The sequence below is a fragment of the Hemiscyllium ocellatum genome, chromosome 2 (genome assembly GCF_020745735.1).
Source record: "Hemiscyllium ocellatum isolate sHemOce1 chromosome 2, sHemOce1.pat.X.cur, whole genome shotgun sequence".
Classification (NCBI taxonomy): Eukaryota; Metazoa; Chordata; class Chondrichthyes; order Orectolobiformes; family Hemiscylliidae; genus Hemiscyllium; species Hemiscyllium ocellatum.
Genome location: NC_083402.1, coordinates 61,514,485 through 61,527,181, shown reverse-complemented (window position 1 = coordinate 61,527,181; position 12,697 = coordinate 61,514,485). Strand labels below are relative to the sequence as shown.

The 12,697-nt window shown below is 44.2% G+C and overlaps 1 protein-coding gene across 1 annotated transcript in view; it reads right to left on the bottom strand.

The window, feature by feature from the left end:
• The window catches only part of ppip5k2 (diphosphoinositol pentakisphosphate kinase 2), a 168,793-nt gene extending 168,033 nt beyond the window's left edge, over nucleotides 1–760 (bottom strand). The window contains exon 1 of the mRNA XM_060837085.1: nucleotides 656–760. The gene's annotated coding sequence lies outside the window, so the exon portion shown is untranslated. The remainder of the gene's footprint in view (nucleotides 1–655) is intronic.
• Nucleotides 761–12,697: the final 11,937 nt, after the last annotated feature.

Here is a 12,697-nt window from a genome sequence, read left to right as displayed (position 1 = left end):
CATCGTTCCCCCTCCCCCCTCCATCCCCCCTCATCGTTCCCCCTCCCTCCTCCATCCCCCCTCATCGTTCCCCCTCCCCCCTCCATCCCCCTCATCGTCCCCCCTCCCCCTCATCATTACCCCTCCCCCCTCATCGTTCCCCCTCTCCCTCATCGTTCCCCCTCCCTCCTCCATCCCCCCCCCTCGTTCCCCCTCCCCCTCCATCCCCCTCCTCGTTCCCCCTCCCTCCTCCATCCCCCCATATCGTTCCCCCTCCCTCCTCCATCCCCCCTCATCGTTCCCCCTCCCCCCTCATCATTCCCCCTCCCCCCTCATCATTCCCCCTCCATCCCCCCTCATCGTTCCCCCTCCCCCCTCCATCCCCCCTCATCGTTCCCCCTCCCTCCTCCATCCCCCTCCCCCCTCCATCCCCCCTCCCCCCTCATCATCCCCCCCTCCTCTCCCCCATCCCGCGCCCCCCATTCCCCCCTCCTCCCTCCATTCCCGACGCCGGTCCCTCTCACTCTGTCAGTGGTGGTGCTGATGCTGCTGATCAGGGGACGCCAGGGGCTCGGCCATTGCGTGTGCCATGCCTCCGGGTCTACATCCTCACTGTATTTAAATCAAAACCGGAAACGGAACGGGTGAGTAAGAGGACTCGACATTAGAACAGGACCTCACTCAGAGAGCCGCAGCTCCCCCTGCGCCTGTCCATGACTCTCCTCCGACTGACCGTTACCTCGGACCCTCCGCTCGCGCTGCCACCACCGCACGCTCCACTCCGTCCCACAGCAATAAGTGTCCGCACGATCCACATCCGCAGCTCAGCTTCCCACTTCAGTTCCGCCTTTACAGCTTACCCTACAAGAGGCGAGTGGTTGTGCTCTAAATTTGAATTTATGAAATAAGTTATTTTATTTTAGTCAAACCAATCAAGTATTCTTATTCAAATGTGAAGATCTATAATGTCACCAACCACATTCGACAAGCTCTTTCAGACTGGCAGTCCTGTAAGAAGAATGCTAATAGAACATAGAAAAATACAGCGCAGTACAGGCCCTTCGGCCCTCGATGTTGCGCTGATCCAAGCCCACCTAACCTACACTAGCCCACTATCCTCCATATGTTTATCCAATGCCCGTTTAAATGCCCATAAAGAGGGAGAGTCCACCACTGCTACTGGCAGGGCATTCCATGAACTCACAACTCGCTGAGTAAAGAATCTACCCCTAACATCTGTCCTACACCTACCACCCCTTAATTTAAAGCTATGCCCCCTCGTAATAGCTGACTCCATACGTGGAAAAAAGGTTCTCATTGTCAACTCTATCTAAACCCCTAATCATCTAATGTGCAGCCTCATCGATCTCTTCAGGATTTTGGGCACCAGTGGAGGTAGTGTCATATGTGACTTGTGGAGGATTCCTTCAAATCAACCTATAAAATTTGAGAAACTTCAAGCCAGCTTAACGAAATGACAATACATTAAATAGTAAACAGAAAGCAGTCCTGAACATAAGTATACAACCAATGGCATTTTTTAGGGTAACGAAGCAAGTTGAATACCAATGGGATTTCAAAATTTCATGCAGTCATTAAATCATTTACAGCACAGAAGGAGACCATTCAGTCCATTGAATCAGAGCAGATTGCTGCAGATGCTGGAATCTGTAATAAAAACACCAAATGCTGGAGATCACAGCGGGTCAGACATGGAGAGAGAGCAAGCTAACGTTTCCAGTTTAGTAAATTCATCAGAGCAAGCCATCTAGAATGGAAACATTAGCTTGCTCTCTCTTTACGGATGATGTCTGACCCGCTGTGATCTCCAGCATTTGTTATTTTCAGTACATTGAGTCCTTGTCAGAGCCCCTCAGAACAATCTTTACAATCATGGTCCTTAAACTATCTGGTTTGTGCATGATGAAGAATCTCACATTCCACTGAAAAAAATTCAGACAGATTTTAGTCTGGGATCTGATTTGTCCAGTATTTACATCAGCTGGAATCGAAACATGATTGAAAAACTGCTTGAAAAGGAATCCAAGGCTTTATAAATATTGGCTTAGACTACAACAGCAAGGAAACTGTGATGAACTGTTAAAAAAACACTGCTTTTGTATCCAATTCATTGTTCCTCTTCTAGTTGAGAGGTTGAGAGGATAATTGAAAGAAGTTTCCAATATATTGACAAGATAAGTAGTAGAGATGAAAGTAAACTGTACTCATTGGCAGAAGAATATAAATGAGAACTCACAGATTTTAATTGAGTGTATTATGAATGATAAGATTCTCTTCAGTGTGGAAATAGGTCTTCCGGCCCAACAAGTCCACACCACCCCTCCAAAGAGGAACCCACCCAAACCCATTTCCCTACCCTATATTTACCCCTGACTAACACTATGGGTAATTTAGCATGGCCAATTCATCTGACCTGCACACCTTTGGATTGTGGAAGGAAACCAGAGCACCCGGAGGAAACCCACGCAGACACGGGGAGAAGGTGCAAACTCCACACAGACAGGCAGGAATCGAACCCAGAACCCTGCCGTTGTGAGGCAGCAGTGCTAACCAATGAGACTGATAACATTTAAGAAAAATTTGAACTTCCAGTGAAGATGTGAAACGAATGCACAAAACTTCATATTTTAAGATTTTATCGTAAATTCACCATTGATTAAGCTTATTCAGTAGATGACCAATATTTTAGATGACAGAAATGATTCCTAATTAGCATTTAAATCTAACAGAAAATCTAGCAGCAATGTTATACTTTGTTCTGTCCATCAAATAGACAGACTAGACTCGGCAAGATGGTGGCAATTCTGTAGAACTGCTGTGGACAGCTCTGCCTAACAGTCAAGGCAAACTGGTGTTTTTTGCCATCCCTGGCCTACTTATGTGGTGGAATTATTAGTTTAAAACCTTACAGAACACATATTTGTTAATATTTGGGAATGGGAAGGATGCCAAAGGGAAAAGGAGCAAGCAAGCAGCAGCAGGGAGGACATTCCCCTGCAGCACCTACTACACCAGAGACTGCAGCACCAGCACCAGCCTCTCCTGGACCCCCCCCCCCCGGGTACCTGACAGACTCACAGGAATTGGCTGCGGCAATGGAGAGACTTGAAAGTTGGAGCTGTGATTGAGGAGATCTGTGTGGAGATTTGTGCCCAGGTTCAACCTATTGCATCCATGCTGCAGAAGCATGAGCAGGAGATCCAGTGACTCAGGGAGCAGCTGGAGGAGGCGGAGGGTAGAATTAAGGCATCGGGAGCTGCAATGGCGTCCTCACCCAGTCGGATCCCGGTGTTGGAGCAAGAGGTGCGGGCCTTGCGAGACAATATTGACAACCTTGGAAATCGAAGTCAGAGGATAAATCTCTGAATTGTCGGGCTCCCTGAAGGTGAGGAAGGTGAGCAGCCAGTCAGCTTCTTTGAAAGCTGGCTGCTGAAGTTTTCCGTCTTTCACAGAGAGTCCAGCAGGCTGCGGAAAGAAAAGGCTTATCGGGTTACAGTGCATAGGTCAGGCCCAGTGCAGCATCCCTTCTCGGTCCTAGTGCACTTCCACTCATATAAGGACAAACCAAAAAGTGATAGAGGCTTCTAGGGGTTACTGGGAATAGATCCACAGGCACTGCTGTACAAGGGGTCAAAAATCATGTTTCTCCAGGATTTCTCAGCAGCTTTAATTAGAAAGAGGACGTCCTTCGATGAAGTTAAAAAGAGGCTGAGGAACCTGGACATCCAATACTCCATGAGCTACCCCGCTGTGCTCCATTTCAGTCATGAGGGCTCGGTTTATAAATTTGACTCAGCGGATAAAGCTAAAAATTTTTTGGACACATTAAAGGTGGCACGGTGGCACAGTGGTTAGCACTGCTGCCTCACAGCGCCTGTAGACCCGGGTTCAATTCCCGACTCAGGCGACTGACTGTGTGGAGTTTGCACGTTCTCCCCGTGTCTGCGTGGGTTTCCTCCGGGTGCTCCGGTTTCCTCCCACAGTCACAAAGATGTGCGGGTCAGGTGAATTGGCCAAGCTAAATTGCCCGTAGTGTTAGGTAAGGGGTATATGTAGGGGTATGGGTGGGTTGCGCTTCGGCGGGTCGGTGTGGACTTGTTGGGCCGAAGGGCCTGTTTCCACACTGTAAGTCTAATCTAAAATAGATGGATTGGCCTGAAGAATATGGTTAATGTTTTCCCTTCTTTTTTTATTTCCTTCTTTCTACTGAATAATTTCATTTTTGGAAAGGGAGGAAAACCTTGGAATAAGTTGTTCCCTTTTTTTTAAAACTGGATTTTCTGATGGGAAATTTTGTGGATGTTCTTTGTTGTCTCCCCCTTTTTTTGTTTGTTCTGCTTCTCTTTTAGTTGCAAGTAAGGGTGACATGAAGCCAGGGATGGATGAAGTGCTCAGTCTGACTTGGTCTTTTTTCTGTTTATTTTAGGATTATCTCCTTGTTGTTTTTCTGGCCTAAGGCTGGGGCACAGTCTGGGTTTGAAGGAGCTGTGAAGGAGGGGATGGGTAGGGTGAGTGACCCCTATGGGCAGGGGGAAGAGTCTTCAATTCAAGGTTTTATCGTTGGTTTTCTTTGCAGTTTTTTGGTAGTAATAGTTGTTTATAATTATGATGGAGCAGTTTTCGTAAATATAGTTCTTCGACTCTATGAGTCTTTATTTACTTGGCTCAACGCTTTGTAAGCAGGGTTCTCCCTCTGAGGGGTTCAAGGGTCTCTGACAGGGGATATGGCTAAGTGTCTTATTAAATGGTGCACCTGGAACATTAAGAGAAGTCATTCGCCTGTTAAAAGAAGGAAAGTGCTTTGTAGCCTTAAGAGGGAAAGGGTTGATATCGCTTTGTTGCATGAAATCTGCCTTGATGATGAGAAACATGAAATTACAATAGGGGGGTTATGACCGGGTATTCTTTTCATCCTTTACTACTAAAAGTAAGGGAGTGGTGGTACTTATTCAGAAAAAATCTTCCGTTCACATTATTAGAGCAGGTGAAAGATGAGCAGGGATGATTTGTGATAATTGAAGCCCTGATACATGGGGAGGAATATGGCATTTTAAATGTCTACTGTCCTCCAGCACATCCTCTCAAATTTTTGATTTGTGCTTTCTCAAAGTTGAGTGCTTTTGGAACACGGCACCTTATTATAGGGGAGGGGTTTAATTGTCTTTTGAATCCGACATTGGACAGGATGCCTTGTGGGCCCCCATATATTTCTTCGCAGGCCAAGTAAGTGGTTGACTTATGCGAGGAATTGGAGCTGGTGGATATTTGGAGATGTCTTCACCCTACCGGCAGGGACTTCACCTTTTTTTCAAACCCACATAAATGTCACACGAGGATTGACCTCCTTCTGGCTCCTTCAGGTCTGCTGGATTCGATTATGAGTTGTAAAATTGGCAATATAGCTATCTCTGATCACGCGGCAGTATATTTGGAGGTTAAGGTCAGGAGTGAAGGGCTAGGTTTGCGGAACTGGCATTTGGACCCTTTTCTCCTTAAGGATTCCAAATTTGTGGAATACTTTTTGAAGGAGTTTCAGGAATTCTTGACTATCAACTCAGGCATGGCTAGTCGTGCTATGCTATGGGAGACTGCTAAGGCCTTTGCTACAGGATTAGCTATTTCCTATTTGACTAGCTGGAAATGACAGAAGGAGGAAAAGCAGCGCCTACTTGAGACGCAGTTGAAAGCCACGGAGGCAGCATATTTTGCACAGCCTTTGGTGACTAAGCTATAGTGGATCACGGCTTTCCAGGCTGCCTTGAATTTAATACTGACACAAAACACAAAGAAAGAACTTGCCTTTGCTAGACAAAGGCTGTTCGAATATGGGGATAGGCCAGGGAAGCATTTACTGTCCTATCAAAAAGCGTGCTCCCCAATCCATTACCCTTTTGGTTCGTGCCGTGTATCGCCTGTTAGGTGGCAGGCCTGGCAGGATGTTAACCGTTATGAGAGGGCTGGGAGCAAGAGCTGGGAGTGGAGCTCTCTTCTGACCTATGGGAGAACATATGGGAGAATGCTCGAAAGATCTCAATCTGTAATAGGACATACACTACACAGTTATAAGTTCTGCACAGGGCTCATCTGGCACCATACCGTCTGGCAAATTAAAAAAGGGGCATCTTCAGTGTGCCCCAAATGTAAAACAAGTGTAGGTACTCTTACCCATTGCTTCTGGAAATGCCACAGGCCCCGTGTTTATTGGAGCGCTGTGGCGGGAGAGATATGGAGGGTATTGAAGACTGAAGTCAAAGTAGACCCAATATCTCTCCACTTAGGTCTACTAAATTTATCATCTTTAGATGGGCATGGGAAGAAACTATTTAATATTCTTGCGTACTGTGCACGGAAGAATATTCTGATGAACTGGGTATCTGAGAATCCGCCGGGCTTGCTGGGATGGCGGAAATTGATTCTGGAGCACATTCCCTTGGACTTTTTTACAAACATGGTGCACCACACACCAGACCATTTTTATAAGACATGGCAGCCCTACTTGAGTTATTTGGATATAGATTTGTCAGTTATCTTAACTAAGGTGTTTGTTTAACCAGGATGGTTGGGTTTGTCAAGCCCTGGGCCCTGAAGGGAGTCTTCTGAGTTAATACGGATATCTATACAATACTCCCGTTCCTTTGTTTAGAAGCTCTGTGCCGGGCATAGTTGTTCTGTATTTTGTGTTTTTTTTTTGTTTTGTTTTGCTTTTTTTTATCTATTAGTTATTTACTTATTTGTTGGTGTTGCTTTGTAGAGTGTTAGGGTTTGTTTTATATTATAGGGTAGGTTAGTAGTTAGCAGATAGTAGTTGTACTGTAATTTGTGTTTTTTTCTCTTTTTATTACACTGATATTTGTTATTCATTGTATTTTTCAACAATTTTATATGTTTGTAAAGTTAAAAAAAATTGTTAACAAATATAATTACAAAGAAAAATAGACAGACTATTCCAAATTTGGTTCTCAGGAATTTACTCCACACACACACACACACACACACACACACACACACGTCATTCCCAGCCTGGTAACTTTTAAACTGCATACTACCTTCCCCAATTTTCTTCTTCTAGCTTAAGCTAAGTGAATATTTCAGCCTCATTTTAAGTTCTCATAAGTTTGATTGTTTCAGTTTGAGTGCAAGCTTCCACTCACACTTCAGCGTGATTATAGAATCATAGAATTTGCAGCACAGAAGGAGCTGTTTGACCCATCAGGCCTGTACTCGTTCATGATCACGCTTTCCTTGCAAACCACCCCTCCCACTTCCAACTTCGCTTTCATACCCAAAGCCTTCTGTGTGTCATCTTTCACACAGTATTTAAGTCTCCTAAACTAGGTTTCAACCTCTGCCTTTGTACCAAAATAGCAGTTACCTAAGTCATAAATGACACCCTATTGATACCTAATTATCAGGCTGTTTGTCTCATACAGGATGAGCAAATGTTTCCTCCTGTTTTGGAAATACCAATGCCATTTTTGGCCGGTTACAGACTCAGTTATAGTCATAGAGTCATAGAGATGTACAGCATGGAAACAGACCCTTCGGTCCAACCAGTCCATGCCGACCAGATATCCCAACCCAATCTACTCCCACCTGCCAGCACCAGGCCCATATCCCTCCAAACCCTGCCATTCATATACCAATCCAAGTTCCTTTTTAAGTTTTGCAATTGTACCAGCCTCTACCAGTTCCTCTGGCAGCACATTCTATACACGTACCACCCTCTGCGTGAAAAGGATGCCCCTTAGGTCTCTTTTATATCTTTCCCCTCTCACCCTAAACTTATGCCCTCTAGTTCTGGACTCCCCGACCCCAGGGAAAAGACTTTGTCTATTTATCCTATCCATGTCTCTCATGATTTTGTAAACCTCTATAAGGTCACCCCTCAACCTCTGAAACTCCTGGAAAAACAGCCCTAGTCTGTTCAGTCTCTCCCTATAGCTCAAATTCTCCAACCCTGGCAACATCCTTATAAATCTTTTTTGAAAACTTTCAAGTTTCACAATATCTTTCCGATAGGAAGGAGACCAGAATTGCACGCAATATTCCAACAGTGACCTAACCAGTGTCCTGTACAGCCGCAACATGACCTCCCAACTCCTGTACTCAATACTCTGATCAATAAAGGAAAGCATACTAAATGCCGCCTTCACTATCCTATCTACCTGCAACTCCACTTTCAAAGAGCTATGAACCTGCATTCCAAGGTCTCTTTGTTCAGCAACCCTCCCAAGGACCTTACCATTAAGCATATAAGACCTGCTAAGATTTGCTTTCCCAAAATGCATCATCTCGCATTTATCTGAATTAAACTCCATCTGCCATTTCTCGGCCCATTAGCCTATCTGATCAAGATCCTGTTGTAATCTGAAGTAACCTTCTTTGCTATCCACTATACCTCCAATTTTGGTGTCATCTGCAAACTTACTAACTCTATCTCTTATGCTCACATCCAAATAATTTATGTAAATGACAAAAAGTAGTGGACCCAGCACCGATCCTTGTACTCCACTGGTCACAGCCCTCCAGTCTGAAAAACAACCCTCCACCACCACCCTCTGTCTTCTACCTTTGAGCCAGTTCTGTATCCAAATGGCTAGTTCTCCCTGTATTCCATGAGATCTAACCTTGCTAACCAATCTTCCCATGGGGAACCTTGTTGAACGCCTTACTGAAGTCCATATAGATCACATCTACCGCTCTGCCTTCAGCAATCCTCTTTGTTACTTCTTCAAAAAACTCAATTAAGTTTGTGAGACATGATTTCCAATGCACAAAGTCATGTTGACTATCCCTAATCAGTCCTTGCCTTTCCAAATACACTTACATCCTGTCCCTCAGGATTCCCTCCAACAACTTGCTCATCACCAACATCAGGCTCACTGGTCTATAGTTCCATGACTTGTCTTTACCATCCTTCTTAAACATTGGTACCACGTTTTCCAACCTCCAGTCTTCCGGCATCTCACCTGTGACTATCGATGATTCTGTCAATACATCTCCATTCTTCCCCCTGTGACTTGCCCCGTCTATCTACCCCCTTTTCCAGATCCTGGAAGACTAGAATGTCTATGCAGTTCAGGGATATCTCTTATGTGACCCTGTAATCCAATCCTACAATAGCTTCGTCTGCATGTTCTGCATGTGAAAACCCATCTCTGTGGCAATGTGAAACACATGTATCCTTGTATCCAGGTAGAAATGCTGATTAGCAATGCTTTAGACATTAATTCTATTTTATCTTGGAATTGGTTAGCCAGTTTAAAGCATAACTATTTACAATTCTACATCGAATCCCAGCAGAGTGGAGGTAGGCCTTTCAGCCCATTGAGTCCACATCAACCCTCCAAAGATCTTCTCACCGAGAGCTACCCCATCCCTATAACCCTGCATTTGCCATGGCTAATCCACATAGCCTGCACATCCCTGGATACTTTGGGAAATTTACCATGCCTAATCCATCTACCCTGCACATCTTTGGACTGTGGCAGGAAACCAGATCACCTGGAAGAAGCCCACGCAGATACGGTGAGAATGTGCAAACTCCAGAGACAGTTGCTCAAGGGTGGAATCAAACCCAGGTCCTTGAGCCTGTGAGGCAGCAGTACCTCGCCCTGCTTGGTTCACCAGTTCTTTGCGTTTATTTTTCATGTATCTGCTTAGAGTGTTCTTCACTTTTCAGAATTTGACTGGGATTTTTCTGGCCTTCAGTATAACTTGAATTCCTTTCTACAAAGTTGGATCTTCTTTGGACTGGAATAGATTGAACAAAGACAATTCTGGCAACAATTCACTCTCTTTTCTATTCTCATTGCTAGATTCCATATCCTCACGTTTGTAAAGATCATTAGTAAAATTGACAATGGATTCTCCTGGAAGATTATGTTAATCCTTGCCCTTTCAAGAAATCTGTTGAGTCTTAAAATAATTGTCGAAAGCTTTTAAAGTGTCAGGAAAAGGATGTGTACTCTCTTATTTTCTGAGAATTTAAAACATTGCTATAGTATATAATGAATGAGAATATAATAGTCAATAAAGTGATTCTGCTTTTCATTTGAAACAATTCTTCTTAATACCTCCTGAGGACTTGGAGTCTAACTGTCGAATTATCAATTCTGGGTAGAAGAAAATGCAGTGTACTCATTGACTGACTATTTGGGGTCGGGGTCAATCAGTTGTGTCACTCCAGAGGCTCCTGCGCTGCCAGACATTTGACCAGAGCCATCTGTTTCTGACTACAAAGGTTGCCTGTCTGGTTACAGTATTCCTGAAGGTCTGACTGTGAAGGTCTGATGACGGGACATCCAGCATTATGATCCCTGGTTATGTGACATTTGTTCACAGTTTTAACCCAGTTTTTACTCTAATCTAAATAATTAGATAATGCAGGTACCTTTGCTACTTTTTTTCAAAACACTCAAGAATAAAGCCGTGGGATTTCGCCTTAGGTAATAATATTGTTCTTTGAAATCAGGCACAATGTCTTCAGTTAATCAGGCCTTGAATTTGAAACATTCTCCAACATGTTTCCTGCCGTTCAGTGTACAATTTAATACTCTGAATTTCAGTTATGTTCCTAGACAGTACCTGATCTACTTAGGAACCATACAATTTTTGTTTAAAGCAGGCAATATTTGAAATCCCAGGTACTTCCTAAGAGAATGTTCTACTCATACAGTCATAGAGTCATAGAGATGTACAGCATGGAAACAGACCCTTCCATCCAACCTGGCCACGCCGACCAGATATCCCAACCCAGTCAGGTCCCACTTGCCAGCACTTGGTTCACATCCCTCTAAATCCTTCCTATTCATATACCCATCCAGATGCCTTTTGAATGTTGCATTTGTACCAGCCTCCACCACTTCCTCTGGCAGTTAATTCCACACATGTACCACCCTCTAAGTGAAAAAGTTGCTCCTTAGTCTCTCTTATATCCTTCCCCTCTCACCCTAAATCAATGTCCCCTAGTTCTGGACTCCCCGACGCCAGGGAAAAAACTTTGTCTATTTATCCTATCCATGCCCCTCATGGTTATATAAACCTCTGTAAGGTCACCCCTCAGCCTCCAATGCTCCAGGGAAAACTGCCCTAGCCTATTCAAGCTCTCCCTATAGCTCAAATCCTCCAACCCTGGCAATATCCTTGTAAATCTTATCTGAACTCTTTCAAGTTTCACAACTTCTTTCCGATAGGAAGGAGACCAGAATTGCACGCAATATCCCAACAGTGGCCTAACCAATGCCCTGTACAGCCACAACATGACCTCCCAACTCCTGTACTCAATACTCAGACCAATAAAGGAAAGCATACTAAATGCCGCCTTCACTATCCTATCTACCTGTGACTCCACTTTTAAGGAGCTATGAACCTGCACTCCAAGGTCTCTTTGTTCAGCAACACTCCCTAGGACCTTACCATTAAGTGTATAAATCTTGATAAGATTTGCTTTCTCAAAATGCAGCACCTCACATTTATCTAAATGAAATTTCATCTGCGACTTCACAGCCCATTGGCCCATCTGATCAAGATCCTGTTGTAATCTGAGGTAATCAACTTCGCTGTTCACTACACATCCAATGTTGGTGTCATCTGCAAACTTACTAACTCCAACTCTTATGCTCACATCAATATCATTTATATAAATGATGAAAAGTAGAGGACCCAGCACCGATCCTTGTGGCACTCCACTGATCACAGGTCTCCAGTCTGGAAAATAACCCTCCACCACTACCCTCTGTCTTCTACCTTTGAGCCAGTTCTGTATCCAAATGGTGAGTTCTCCTTGTATTCCATGAGATCTAACCTTGCTCACCAGTTTCCATGGGGAATCTTGTCAAATGCCTTACCGAAGTCGATATGGATCACATCTACCGCTCTGCCCTCATCAATCCTCTATTACTTCCTCAAAAAATTCAATCAAGTTTGTGAGACATGATTTCCCATGCATAAAGCCATGGTGACAATTCCTAATCAGTCCTTGCCTTTCCAAATACATGTACATCCTGTCCCTCAGAATTCCCTCCAACAACTTGCCCACCACTGATGTCAGGCTCATTGGTCTATAGTTCCCTGGCTTGTCCTTACCACATTGGCACCACATTAGTCAACCTCCAGTCTTCCGGCACCTCACCTGTGACTATCGATCATACAAATATCTCAGTAAGAGGCCCCATAATCACTTCCCTAGCTTCCCACAGACCCCTAGGGTACACCTGATCAGGTGCTGGGGATCTATCACCTTTTATGCGTTTCAAGACATCCAGCACTTCCTCCTCTGTAATATGGAAATTTTTCAAGATGTCATCATCTATTTCCCTATATTCTATATCTTTTATGTCCTTTTCCACAGTAAATACTGATGCAAAATACTCGTTTAGTGTCTCCCCCATCTCCTGCAACTCCACAGAAAGGCTGCCTTGCTGATTTTCGAGGGGTCCTATTATCTCCCTAGTTACCCCTTTGTCCTTAATGTATTCGTAAAAACCCTTTGGATTCTCCTTAACTCTATTTGCCAAAACTATCTCATGTCCCCTTTTTGCCCTCCTGATTTCCCTCTTAAGTATACTTCTACTGCCTTTATAAACCTATAAAGATTCACTCGATCTGTCCTGTCTATACCTGACATATGCTTCCTTCTTTTTCTTAACCAAACTCTCAATTTGTTTAATCATCCAGCATTCCCTATACCTACCAG